We start from the raw sequence: 12,844 nt of genomic DNA, 5'->3' as shown, positions 1-12,844 counted from the left end.
ACTGCCACCTTGGGTCTATTACCATGGGGAATTCTGCAGACTTCGAACTCACATTGGCAGGTGTCTGACCACGCGCAGCTGTCCCAGAGCCCTTCTCCGCCTGCCATCCCTGGAAGCAGTTCAGTGGATGCATCAGCCTCTCAGGGATCAGGAGGCTCTAGTTTAACTTTTTCAAGATCCATTATACCCCTAGGTGCAACCTCGAGAGCTTCACGGGGTTTCAAACCAAATAATTTGACATTTCAATTGTGTCTCCCTAGTTTCTGTCCTAGAGCCCTACAGTCCTGCTGCTCCAGGTCCAAACACGAACGTGCTTTTCTATTGCAGTCCGGATCCGTGGTGACGCACATCTTATTTGGGGGCATAATTGCTTCCTTTGTTCTTTTTTATCTATATTTGATACTTACCTGCCAGGGGAGATACCATGATCACTAAGGCGATTTTCCCAGGGTAAGGCCTATCCATTCCACTCCAGATGTGCTGACCCCTGTGATTTCCCCAAATGTGGGAAATTCGACTATATAATTTGTGGTAGTGGGGAGCTGTATTCAAGCTCTCCCCTGGCTAAAAATAAATAAATAAATAAATAAATAAATAAATAAATAAAGTTGAAGATTGAAGGATTGAAAGGTAGTGGTCTCCCACATGAATCAGCCTCTACTTGACCAGACATTTGCAGAGCAGGACAAGAAGAATTTGAACTTTAAAGTATGAACATTGTGAAATATATTATATCAAAGGCAATACACTTGAAGTATTTTCTTATAATTTTTGAAACAGGATAAATGAAAGCAATAAACTGGGTCACAAATGTGGAAAAGGGTTGAAGAAAATATAGGAAAGTGATAAATTTACCCGAAAAATAAAGGTGTATGAAAATATAATTTCATAGTAATAAATGACCTTCCCTCAGGATAAAGGATTTCAACAGAAAGCAAGTGTATAGAAGTTGGAAGCAATTCTGTGAAAACTCAGGAAAATATCCTTAATCCTACTGGGAACTGCCAGTTATCAATTTAAAGCTTTATGTCAGGACTGGAGCGAGACTCTGCAGCAGGCAAATAATTTGTTCCTCACGTAAAACAAATATAGAAAATAGACATGTGGTAGAAGAGAGAACTTCTTATAAATATTCATATTATATAAGTTTGAAATAGAAGATTAACAGCCAATGAAGAATGTAAGATCATAGTCTAACAGGTACAAACTCTCATACTCAGGAAGTGGTATTGTGTGGATGGTCAAATATTCTACTTATTCAAATAGCCCCTCTGTCTAAGTCCATAATTTCTATATTCTCTATTTTTCTAATACAAGCAATAAAATGTATATCAGCTCTGCTGATACACATTTATTTTTTCCCAAATTTAACTTCTGTTTCTTTCCTTTGAAATAATATTTATCTTACTTTTTACATATTTTTAAATTTTTAATTTTAAAATAATTTCATACATCCAAAAAATTGCAGAAATAGTACCTTGGTTGGAATTAATGTGAAAAGAACCTAGGATTATAGGTGTTGTACCATAAACTTTCAAAATTTATTTCTAGTTTCAAAATGCATTTATATGCTATATTTCATATGTTAGTTTTATTTATGATGGTTTTTTGAAGTATATGGGATACCCAGAAACTTTTGTAAATAACTTGAATAGGTACAATAAATGCATAAGGCTTATAGAGTAGATTAAAACGTGGACTTCCCTGGAGCATTTGAATCCTACCTGAGTGATTTTGGTGAGTCATTCAAGTCTTCTGTACTCACTTTACAATTTATAAAGTGAGGATCATTACTGTGCTTACCTTAAGGAGCTGGGAGAACCAAAATAGTGAAAAAGCTACACATCTAAATCAGACATTGTGCCAGACATTTCGTATGCAAAATGTAAGTGCTCAGTTAAAAATAGATAAAGAAGAAATATATACAATAGATAAAGAAAAAATGCATTTATTATTCAGCCTCCTATACAAGTTGGAGAAAAGGGAAGTCTGATGGGCTTTCAAGATAATACTCTGAGAATACTGGCCTAAAGAATGTGACCAAAGAAGTAATCACGAAACTTTAACACTCTCCAGGACTCAGCACCATAAGATCTGAGAAAACTTGTAGAAACGAGACATGGGTAAAACTTCCAAGGACTGTGGATATATTTATTAAAAGGTCTGAAAATTTATAAAATGAACAAGAAAATTTTAGCTTCCTTTTCTCTTCCCCTTTTCACTTACTCTGTCTCATAGGTCGTCGTCGTCGTCGGCAGCCGTCCGTCTCGAGAGACGATGGCGTAGTTTCCTGAGAGTCTATCTGCACCGCCGAGAATGGCTGTGCAGTCCGACTCGGGAGTGACAATCCCTGCCGCACTTGGTACAGGTGAAGGCAGATGGCCGTTGTTGCTGCTGCTGACGCTGCTTCCACCTCGATCTTTTCTGAACCGCCTCCTCGTTGCGCGCAGCCTCCGCGCGTGACGTACCTTGCCTGACCGCGAGCCTCCAGGCTAGGCGGTCGTCTGCTTGAACTTCCCATGTGTTGAGATTGATGGAGCATTGTGTCATGTCCTTTTTGCAGATGTCTTTGAACCGCAGTTTTGGGCGCCCTGTCATCCTCTTGCCTTCTGCTAGCTCGCCGTAGAGGAGGTCTTTGGGAATACGGCCTGCATCCATTCTTTTGACATGGCCGAGCCACCTGAGGCGTCTCTCGCTAAGAACTGCATGCAAACTGCTCATATTGGCTCGCTTCAGCACCTCGGTGTTGGGGACCTTGTCCTGCCAGGCGACATGCAGGATGCGTCGCAGGCACCTCATGTGGAAGCTGTTGAGTTTCCTTTCGTGCCTTGCGTAGGTGGTCCACGTCTCGCTGCCATAGAGGAGAGTGCTGAGTACGCAGGCTTGGTAGATGCGCAGTCTGGTTTTCTCAGTGAGGCTGGAATTGTTCCACGCTCGCCGGTTCAGTCTGGCCATAACTGTGGCAGCCCTGGCGATTCTCCGGTTGACCTCCAAGTCGACTGACAGAGAGCTCAAGATGGTGGACCCGAGGTAAGTGAAGTCGTTGACAACCTCCAGGGTGTATCCGTCGATGGTGATGCATGGGGGAGTCCCCGTGCCTTGAGCCATAACATTCGTCTTCGTCAGGCTGATGGCTAGTCCGAACTCCTTGCATGCGTGGGAAAGGCAAGTGACTAGCTGCTGGAGTCCCTCTTCGGAGTGTGATGTCAAAGCTGCGTCGTCGGCGAAGAGCATCTCACGGATGAGCACCTCTTTGACTTTGGTCTTGGCTCGTAGACGGGCCAGGTTGTAGAGCTTGCCATCGGATCTGGTGTGAATGAAGACACCCTCGCTGCAGTCCTTAAAGGCGTATTGGAGGAGCATGGAGAAGAAGATTCCGAACAGCGTAGGCGCAAGGACGCAGCCCTGCTTTACTCCGCTGCTGACTGGGAAGGCCTCAGAGGTTGCGCCGTTGTAGGACACCATGCTGTGCATGTTGTCGTGAAAGGACATGACCACAGCAAGCAGATGTGGTGGACAGCCAATCTTCCGTAGCAAGCTGAAGAGTCCGCTTCGACTGACCAGATCAAACGCCTTCGTGAGGTCGATACAGGCGAGGTAGAGTGGTTTATGCTGCTCGTGACACTTCTCCTGCAGCTGGTGTAGGGAGAAGATCATGTCCACTGTTGATCGGCCAGCTCTGAAGCCACACTGGGACTCTGGGTAGACGCGGGAAGCAAGGGTCTGCAGGCGGGCAAGAGCGACCCGGGCGAATACTTTGCCGACGACGCTGAGGAGAGAGATGCCCCGGTAGTTGTTGCAGTCGCTGCGGTCTCCTTTGTTCTTGTACATGGTGATAATGTTGGCGTCTCTCATATCCTGGGGGATGTAACCCTCCTTCCAGCAGAGACAGAGTAGATGGTGGAGCGGCTGTAGCAGGACTGGTTTCCCGCTCTTTAGGATTTCTGGAGGGATTCCGTCGCTTCCTGGTGCTTTCCCGCAAGCAAGGCGGTCGATGGCTTTGCCGAGCTCTGCCGCAGTAGGTGGGGTGTCTAGCTTCTCCATGACTGGTAGGTCTGGGATGGCGTTAAGAGCAGTGTCTGTTACGGTGTTCTTCGTTGCGTACAGCTCGAGGTAGTGCTCGGTCCACTGCCGCATTTGCTGTTCCTGGTCAGTGATGACCTCACCTGTCTTGGACTTAAGGGGGGCGATCTTGGAGGGGATTGGGCCTGTTGCCTTCTTGATACCCTCATACATTCCTCGTGCGTTGCCTGTATCGGCGGCTTCCTGAATGCTTCTGCACAGGTTTAGCCAATAGGTGTTGGCACAGTGGCGGGCGGTCTTCTGGACTTTGTTCCTGGCAGCCCGTAGAGCTTGAAGTGTACTGGGAGTGGGCGTGACCTTGTAAGCCAGTAGGGCCTTCCTCTTAGCCTCGATCACGGGTTCCATTTCTTCCCAGTGAGCCTCGTACCAGTCAGCGTTCTTCCGCTCTTTCTTCCCGTAAGCAATAATGGCGGAGTTGTATATGGCGTCGCGAAGACGTGGCCAATTGGATTCGATAATGTCATCTGCCGCCACTCCCTCGCCGAGTGCATCTTCCATCTTGTTGATGAATTGCTGGGTCTTAACTGGGTTGCTGGCACAACTGGTGTTGATGCGTGGGCGACCCTTCATCTTGGAGTGGTGCAACCTCTTCGGCATTATGCGCACCTTGCTTACCACGAGGGCATGGTCCGTGTCGCAGTCTGCACTGTGGTAGCTGCGGGTGAGGAGGGTGCTGCCAGTATCCGTTCTTCTGGTGATGACGAGGTCAAGCTGGTGCCAATGACGGGAGCGGGGGTGCCTCCATGACACCTGGTGGATCTCTTTGCACTTGAAGAATGTGTTTGTCACGCACAGGCCGTGGTGACACAAGAGCTCAAGCAGTCGCTGACCATTCTCATTGATCTTTCCTCTCCCAAAGTTTCCAAGGCAGGTGGGCCAGGCCATGTGGTCGGCTCCTACTCTTGCGTTGAAGTCTCCAAGGAGATAGAGAGCGTTACTTCTGGGAATCTTGGATAACGCTTCGTCCAGTGCATGGTAGAACTGTTCTTTCTCTTCGGTGGTGGCGCAGAGGGTTGGGGCATACGCGCTAAGAATGCTGACTGGGCCGAAAGTTGTTGACAATCGGAGGGTAAGTAATCTCTCTGTGCCTCCTGTGGGTGGCTCTATGCAGTTAACAAGCGTGTTCTTCACAGCGAACCCAACACCGTGCTGTCTTGGTTGGTCCGGAGACTTCCCTTGCCAGTAGAAGGTGTAGTTGGTTTCTCTGATAGTTCCGTTGTCGGCCAACCGGGTCTCCTGTAGAGCCGCAATGTCGATGTTTAGTCGTGCCAGTTCCCTATCGATGACAGCGGTTTTCCTGGCACCCTTGATCCACGGAAGGTCTGCAGTAAGTCCGGGGCACATGGTCCTGATGTTCCAGCTAGCGAGGCGAAGAGCCGGAGGCTTCTTTCTTGTTGTTTGCTTGGAATTAACTGGTGCGGGTGTTTTGTGGCCCACTTTTCGAGAGGCGCCTCTCTGATCCCCACGCACCCAGTGGGGCAGGCGAGCCATGGCGAGACGGTAGCTGTCCAGTGAGGTGCGATGACCTCTCCCACCGTCAGAGGAGACCCCTGGCGCTCGTTTCCTTCGCCAATCGGATGAGCTTATAACCGGTATCTGTCTCCTCCTGTGTTGAGTCGACATCTTGCGATGACGCTGGAGTGTCCTCTCAAGTGAAACTGAAGCTACAGAGCCTGGGCAGGGTGATATGGAGGGTCTGCTGTTGCCCATGCAGCAGACCCCCCCTCTCTTCGCAGCTGAAGGGTCCAAGGGAAAGACAAAGTCAATACAGCTTGGCTTCAGGTGCGCCGCATAGGTATGCAAGTCATATCAATATTACCTTTTTAAAAACATGCCCATATAATCCCTTTCACCTCTCCCAGTCTGCTCCGTACCACCATCCCCTTTATTCACTTGCCTCCCGACTGGTCTCTCTGTTTTGCCATCCTCTGTTGCATTTAATATTTGTGGGGACAGAGACGCTGAGATCAAGTCTAGCAAGCAGGATGAGTGGCCAGCAACGAATGGAGGGCTGTAACTCTCTCGGGTAATCAGCGATTGTTCACAGCCTGACTATTCCGTTATTGAGTTGCAGAAAAGATTTTTTTTAAAGTAAAACTTAAACAGAAACTAAAAAGGCTTAGATAGTAACAAACATTCTTTCCACTAAAAGGGATATACATTAACCTACAGAGCTACAGAAACTAACAAGCTTACGTGATCCCACTAAGAAGGATAAACATTAACCTATAGGGCTACAAAGCTAAAAGGCTTACATGATCCCACTAAGAGGGGCAAACATTAACCTATAGGGTTACAGAGCAAAGCGGTAAATTACAAAAAGTCCAAGTGTCTGTCCCAATATTTGATATAGTCGCTATGGGAGAGGAGACACTAATTTTCAAGCTTTTTTGTTCCTAGAGACTTGTAAACCGGCCTGCAAGAATCGTGTACGAGTAAGGGTCCAAGGGTCTGCACCACATCCGATGTTATCGCTATGGGAAAGAGGCTTAGGGCTTCAGCCCGCTTTGTTCCCTGGCTTCCGTGACTCAGTTACCAGGAGCCCCGTGCAGCTGCTGGTGTCAGCAAGACTCGCTTGCAAGTTCTTGCAGGCTGAGAGCACAGGACACCTGGGGAGGGGGGTCCGCTTGCAGGCCCCCCCGGCAGAGGGCTTGTGACTTTCGGCTCCAATCCTCCTCCACTCAGTGTATTCTCTCCCTATAACAAACACTACTCAGTTGAGACAGAGGACACACCTGTCTCTCAAAATCAGCCAAAGGGTTGGGAACCAATTACAGGACAAAGATCTTACAGTTGTGACCCTTAAATGATCTGATCCTTGTTACCTTTTTATAAAGTATACTTCCCCTTAATACTGTCTCCATTCCTTATATTCATAGAAACCGCACTGACTCCATGCTTGTACTAAACAGACACACTTTAGACGTCATGGATTTGCACTTGCTTTTCCCTTATACATAACAACTCTTCTCCCGCACGGTCATGGGGCTCAAAGGTTCACCTCTGTCAGGTCTCAGCTAAGCTCTCTTCTTTCAGTAAACCTTTTACTGACTCTTGTGAAAAAATTAAACTTTTGTCTGTTGTGGTTCCTGTTACATAGCCAGTGTCTGGGGTGATTTCTGCCATATAATAAGTTCTCAGTAAATACATAGTGAATAAATATGCATTGCATTGGCTTTTTTTATTAACTATTATTTGATAACTACATGATATCCAGATTAATTCAGTATGTGAACCATGATTTATGTTAAAGGTTAGGTTTTAATTTCAAAGTGAAGTCCAATATTAAGTTTCTCTTTGCTGTGTAACATATCCTGCTAAAATATAGTTGCAGAAATTGGATTCAATTGAACTGAAATACTAATGTTATCTGGGAGCTTCGTATATATTAGCAGCTCTTAATGAGCAAAAGAAGAATAGAAAATATTCTGTGTAATCTACTTGTAAAATATAATGCACTAATAAAATGTTTTGTAAACGGCTAATAAAAAAAACCAGGTAATTATAAAGTAATGAACCCTGAGCTGTACATTTCATCACTTTCAGCGTGTGGTTGTTACTATTCCAGAACCTATAATAGTGCTGCACATTCTCAGTCTAAAGAAAGTGCAAAATGCATCTCCGTTGCTTTCACTGAGTATTAAAGTGTTTATCTATTAAAATAAGCATTACATCCATTAACTACAAATATTTTTTGTAGATCCTTCTCATCCAAGAACACTTTTGTTTACTATAATATAAGCATCTAATTGACAAGACTTTTTTTTCCTGTAGAACACAAAAGAAACTCAGAGATTTTGAGAAATGCAGCTTTATAGCATAAGCAATTCAGTTTTCCAGTTTTCCTGTCTTCACATTTACAGCTGGAGAAGTGGAGATAGCCCGTAGTTTAGAGGTCCCTCTCCTTTAAAGTACAGAAGTTTATCTGGCATCCTCTTCAAAGGCAGCCAGTCATTCTAAAGAGTTGTCCGCTTTTTTTTCAAAAATGCCTCTTCCCAGGAACATTTGATCAGTGCCCACTTAGTATACAGAACACTGTAGATTGAACTCATCAACATGCTTATCCAGAATGTTCTCTCAGCATTCTCTGCATTAGGAGACAAAACTTAGATTTATGTTTGAAAGAGAGAAGACAGCATCTATCGTAACTTAAAAATAAGAATAATTCTCTAGGGAACACGTTTATATACAAAATAGAGCCACATTTTTTACTAAGCTCTTTAAGGGGTGATTATTATGTGATAATATGATTTCACAAGTAATTAATATGATCAGTAGATGTGTATCCTCAAAAACCTCATAAAATAATATTCCAAAACGTATTTTTCAGAACAAATGGGTCACAGTTGCCGATCTAAAATTAGCTAAATAAAAAGATATATATATATATATATATGTATGATATATGTGTGTGTGTATATTATCCAAATGAATATATTTTTGTTCTTTAACTCATTTCAGTGTTGTTTCTGTGTCTCTCGCTAATTACTTCTGTAAAATGATTAACTACCGCTCTCATATGCCATGTGTTGAGTCTGGGGCAAGACTTGCCAAAGGATACTGAAATGGAATCAGATATTCTAGGCAGCCAGCCACCTCTTTAGTGATAGCTCCAAGCATTAATTATTTTTATACTGAACTCTCTGCATTTCCCAAGATGAAAATAAAGAAATATTTATGTTAATCATTAACTTAAATATTAACAATGACTTTGAAGTGCTAACTCATCTTCTATATGTACATTTGAGAATTTCGGTGACCTAATATGCTTTATTCTGTAAGATACAAGTAAGCTTACGGCAGCAGACTCACTCTGGTAAGAGGGTAAACAACAGTGCAAACTCAAGTCTGTACACTGCATTCATTTTCTAGATTCATTAGTAAAGTGTTCTCTGAATCTAACTTTCTTCATATAAAAAACAAAGACCAATTCACTAAAGAAGCATTTTTATTTCCCAAAAGTAATACCCTGGAAAATCCTTATGTTGGATTTAATTAGGTAAGATATCTTCAAGTCAGTAATTGGCTCACTCACCAGATAATTTCTGAAATGTATCTGTGAAGGCAGACCTAATATATTTTTACTTTTGGGTACCAGGGTGTAACATGTCTTATTAACATCTCTGATTTAACTATTCTCCTTCCATAAGCATATTACAAATAGCTCATCAAATGAAATGGCTTCTTTTGTATTACTTGTTCAATAAAGAATTTCTAGCATAGTTAAAAACAATTTTCCATTTTTTTCATTTAAATACCCTGAATCATTTGCTAGCTAGAAGATACCAACGTTAAATAGTTATTACTGGGAAAATAAGAGATATGATCATTTTATTTTAAAAGCTATTGGACAAGTAATACCAGTTATATATTGAAAGAGTGAATTTGGTGTTATTTCCTTTATAGGGCTCATACTTTTTTCCTATAAATGAATGCAATATTAAAGTAATTTAATTGGAAATTTGATTTAGTTAAGAAAATTGTTCAAAGAGATCTATGCATTTTTATTTCAATTCATGTAATTTATAAGTTGTAACACTGATTGTCCTACTTATTTTTTTAATATCAATGCCAAAAAGATCAACCCTATCAAGTAACTTAATTAGTAATCTTAATGCTGAAGACATCTATATGATGTCTTCAAAAAAAATTACACGTTTGTATACCCATAAAAGTTACATGTATGTAAACCAATAAAGGAAAATTATATAGTCAATTCACAGCACCAAATTGTCATTTTTTGACAATTTTGGCAAAGAACATGTGATACAGGGATCACTTAGTTCCATGCATCTGTTAAGCACTGACTGATCACCTCCTGGGGTCTTGGCCTTGTTCTGGGCTCTAGGGTCCCCAGTTTAATTAAGACCACTGCCACAGTAGGGGCAAGCACATCCAGGAGGGTGTGGGGAGCAGCTCTTTGCAGAACCTGGACTTTGACACAGAAGGAAGTGGGGTGAGAGGGCACTGCTGACAGTAGCAGCGAGTGCAGAGGGGTGTGTGTATGTGTACGTGTACATATGTGTACACGTGTGCATGTGTGTGTGCATGCATGCATGTGCAAATGCAAGGAGGTATCAAGAGATGTGGGTGTGGGTTCAGGGCAAGGGTGGCTTGAACCTGAGAGGACATGTGTTGGGAAGATATAGTTCTGGGAGCCTGGGTCAGACATGGGGCAGGTACAGACCTAGGGAAGAGGAAAGATGAACACCCTGCAAATTGTGTGAGCTGGGGGGTCACTCAAAGAAAAAGCAATAAATGTTACAGAGGTTCCAAGCAGATAAGGAGCCTGTGAGTGGAGGTGGAACACAGAACCAGCAATTCTCACAAGTCACTGTCAGGCTGCCTTTGCTCTGAGAAGTCACCCAGAGAACAGCCTAGGATTTTACACCAGGTTTATTGAGAGAAAGGAGGAAAAGAGATTATAGATAAGAGAGAAACTCCCCATCCACCTCAAGGGTTCCGTTGGTGCAAGGGGAAGAAGGACGGGGGAAAGGGAGGGGTAACGGAGACAAGGGAAAGGAGAAAAGGGGAAAAACTCCCTGTTGCCCAGAAGAGCCTATAAGAATTGCCTTCTCCATATGCCCTTGCAGCTGCCAGCTCCACAATTTTCTGGGCATACATTTTGGTTAGGGTGAGTTCATATATCAACAACTTCAATAGGTCATTTACATTTCCCTGCTTTTCCCCAGTCAATATGGTGCACTAGGCCCATCAGAATTTCTTCTGGGAATGAGAAAAGTGCATTTTTATTTCTTATGGGGGAAGCTGGGACCCAGGTTAATTTGCATATGGCTCATTTGCATATGTCAAAAATCCAGCCGCCGCCATGTTCTGACAGTCACCATGACAGAGGTTGGAAATCAGGCAGAGGCTGAAAGAGCAGGAATAAGGCATCCAGGAGTCGCATAGACCTGACAAGTAACTAGAGCTGCTGCAATAAAAGAAGTCCCAGGGAGCAAAAGAAAGTGACTCTTTGGAGCCTTCAAAGCTTATCTCCAGTCTTATTATTTTATAAGCTCTGTCCCTGTTCCCAGGTCCTATGCACCTTGATACCTATGCCTTCCTTTATTCTGCTTTCTTTGTCCTTTCCAGGATTGAGACCATTTTGTGTGTATTTTTTCTAGTTTCAGCCTTTAGCTGATGTAGGTATTGCTCATGGCCTTTTCTCTGTCCTCTATTCCTACATTTTAGTCCATGTTTAATTCATCAATTTGGCCTATCATTGCCCACTGGGAGGTACAAACATGATCTTCTCTTTTCACCTCTTAGTTTTCCTGCAGGAACAGTTATTTCCTCTAGCTGTACCCCAAGGCAGGATGATCATATTTGAGAATCAGAAACAAAGTGTGACATCCCGCTTAATAAATAGAGGACACTTGACTCGGTCAATTTCACATGATGTGCCTTTTGTGAGGATAGTTACCTTTGTTTAGACCAATGTTTAAGGCAAAAATATAAATACTTGTTGGAATTATATCTAAGGGCAAACTACATAGGATGATGTATAACACTATGCAACAAAAAATGTAAGATGCTATTTTATTTTATTTTAAACTCTAATTATGGATATAAAAACTCTAAATTCACCTCTCCTATAAGCAATTACTGAATTATGCACTTGCATAGCATCTGTTTCCATGAAATCTAAGTAGCGAATGTAATCTACAGAATGTGTAAATGCAGATTTTTGTATACAAAACATCTTTAAAAATGTGTTTTTTTCCATTTAGGTAATAGCCCCAAACCCAGCTAAGTATGCAATAGTATTTTGACTGAGAGTCTGTTTGATGTAGAAAAAAGGTCCTGTTTTCCTCCTTTTCAATTATAATTATGCTTTTTCTTTCACTTAATTCACAGGGTGCTTCATTTTCAATGAATATCCTTCATTCTCTAATGCTTTATTGTATCAGTTCATGGGAATGATGTTTTTTCCCCATTGGTGAAAAAAATTCAGATACATTTAATTTGCCCATAGCCAACCCCAAAATAAAGAGAAAAAAGTCTGATGATTTTTACAAATAGATAAACTTAATTTGATTTACAAAAGCTCCACTTAGTTTAATGTGAAAGAGAGTTATAAGGAACAAATTCCTGTTCATTCTCAGCTTGTTTGGACATGTCTGCAATGACTTTCAAAAATGAACAAGTATCAGGTTCTTAGTGCTGACTCTATAATGTGTTAGAGATACATCACTTGGATGCAATTTCTAAAGTAAATCTAGAAACTAGAAAGGCTGCTCTCTAGATTGGCCCCTAGCAGAGAAGGAATTTTATAAAACTAGTGTTCAATAAACTTTGTTTTAAAATGCTCTGCTAACTGATTCTTTTTTCTTACAAGGCCATTAATGATAACATTACTAGGAAAATATAAGCAGAAAAAGCAGGCCAGTCATGACTTAAAAATTAAATAAAAAATACAATACCTGCCCCCAAAAGAAAGAAACTGACATACACAAAGAGACTTTGAAGACCAGGAGAAGAATCTCCCTCATTTCTATTGAAATCAGTCCACTCTTTTAAATTTGCTTACCATTAGTTTAATAGCACCCAAGAAAATTGTTTCTAAAAATATTAAATGATTGTTAATAGTACTGAAGCATTGCCCTACTTCTAAATGCTTTATAAAATAATTTGAAAATCTGTTTCTTCTTGTATCCAAGTTACTTTAAAAAGAAATAAAAACTAATCATGGAAAGAATTGAGTTGAGATATAAAGGAATTGATAGAGATTTCAAATAACACTAACTTAATTTTACTA

The 12,844-nt window shown here is 42.0% G+C and overlaps 1 non-coding gene across 1 annotated transcript; it reads left to right on the top strand.

Moving 5' to 3' along the window:
- The first annotated feature begins 399 nt into the window (after positions 1-399).
- On the top strand, positions 400-563 carry LOC150020704 (U1 spliceosomal RNA). Its single transcript, XR_016513732.1, has one exon. It is a non-coding gene; the product is annotated as a U1 spliceosomal RNA (small nuclear RNA).
- Positions 564-12,844: the final 12,281 nt, after the last annotated feature.

This window comes from Furipterus horrens, unplaced genomic scaffold (genome assembly GCF_987537825.1).
Source record: "Furipterus horrens unplaced genomic scaffold, mFurHor1.1.pri manual_scaffold_1, whole genome shotgun sequence".
Taxonomy (NCBI): domain Eukaryota; kingdom Metazoa; phylum Chordata; class Mammalia; order Chiroptera; family Furipteridae; genus Furipterus; species Furipterus horrens.
This window is presented reverse-complemented; position numbering and strand designations above follow the sequence as displayed.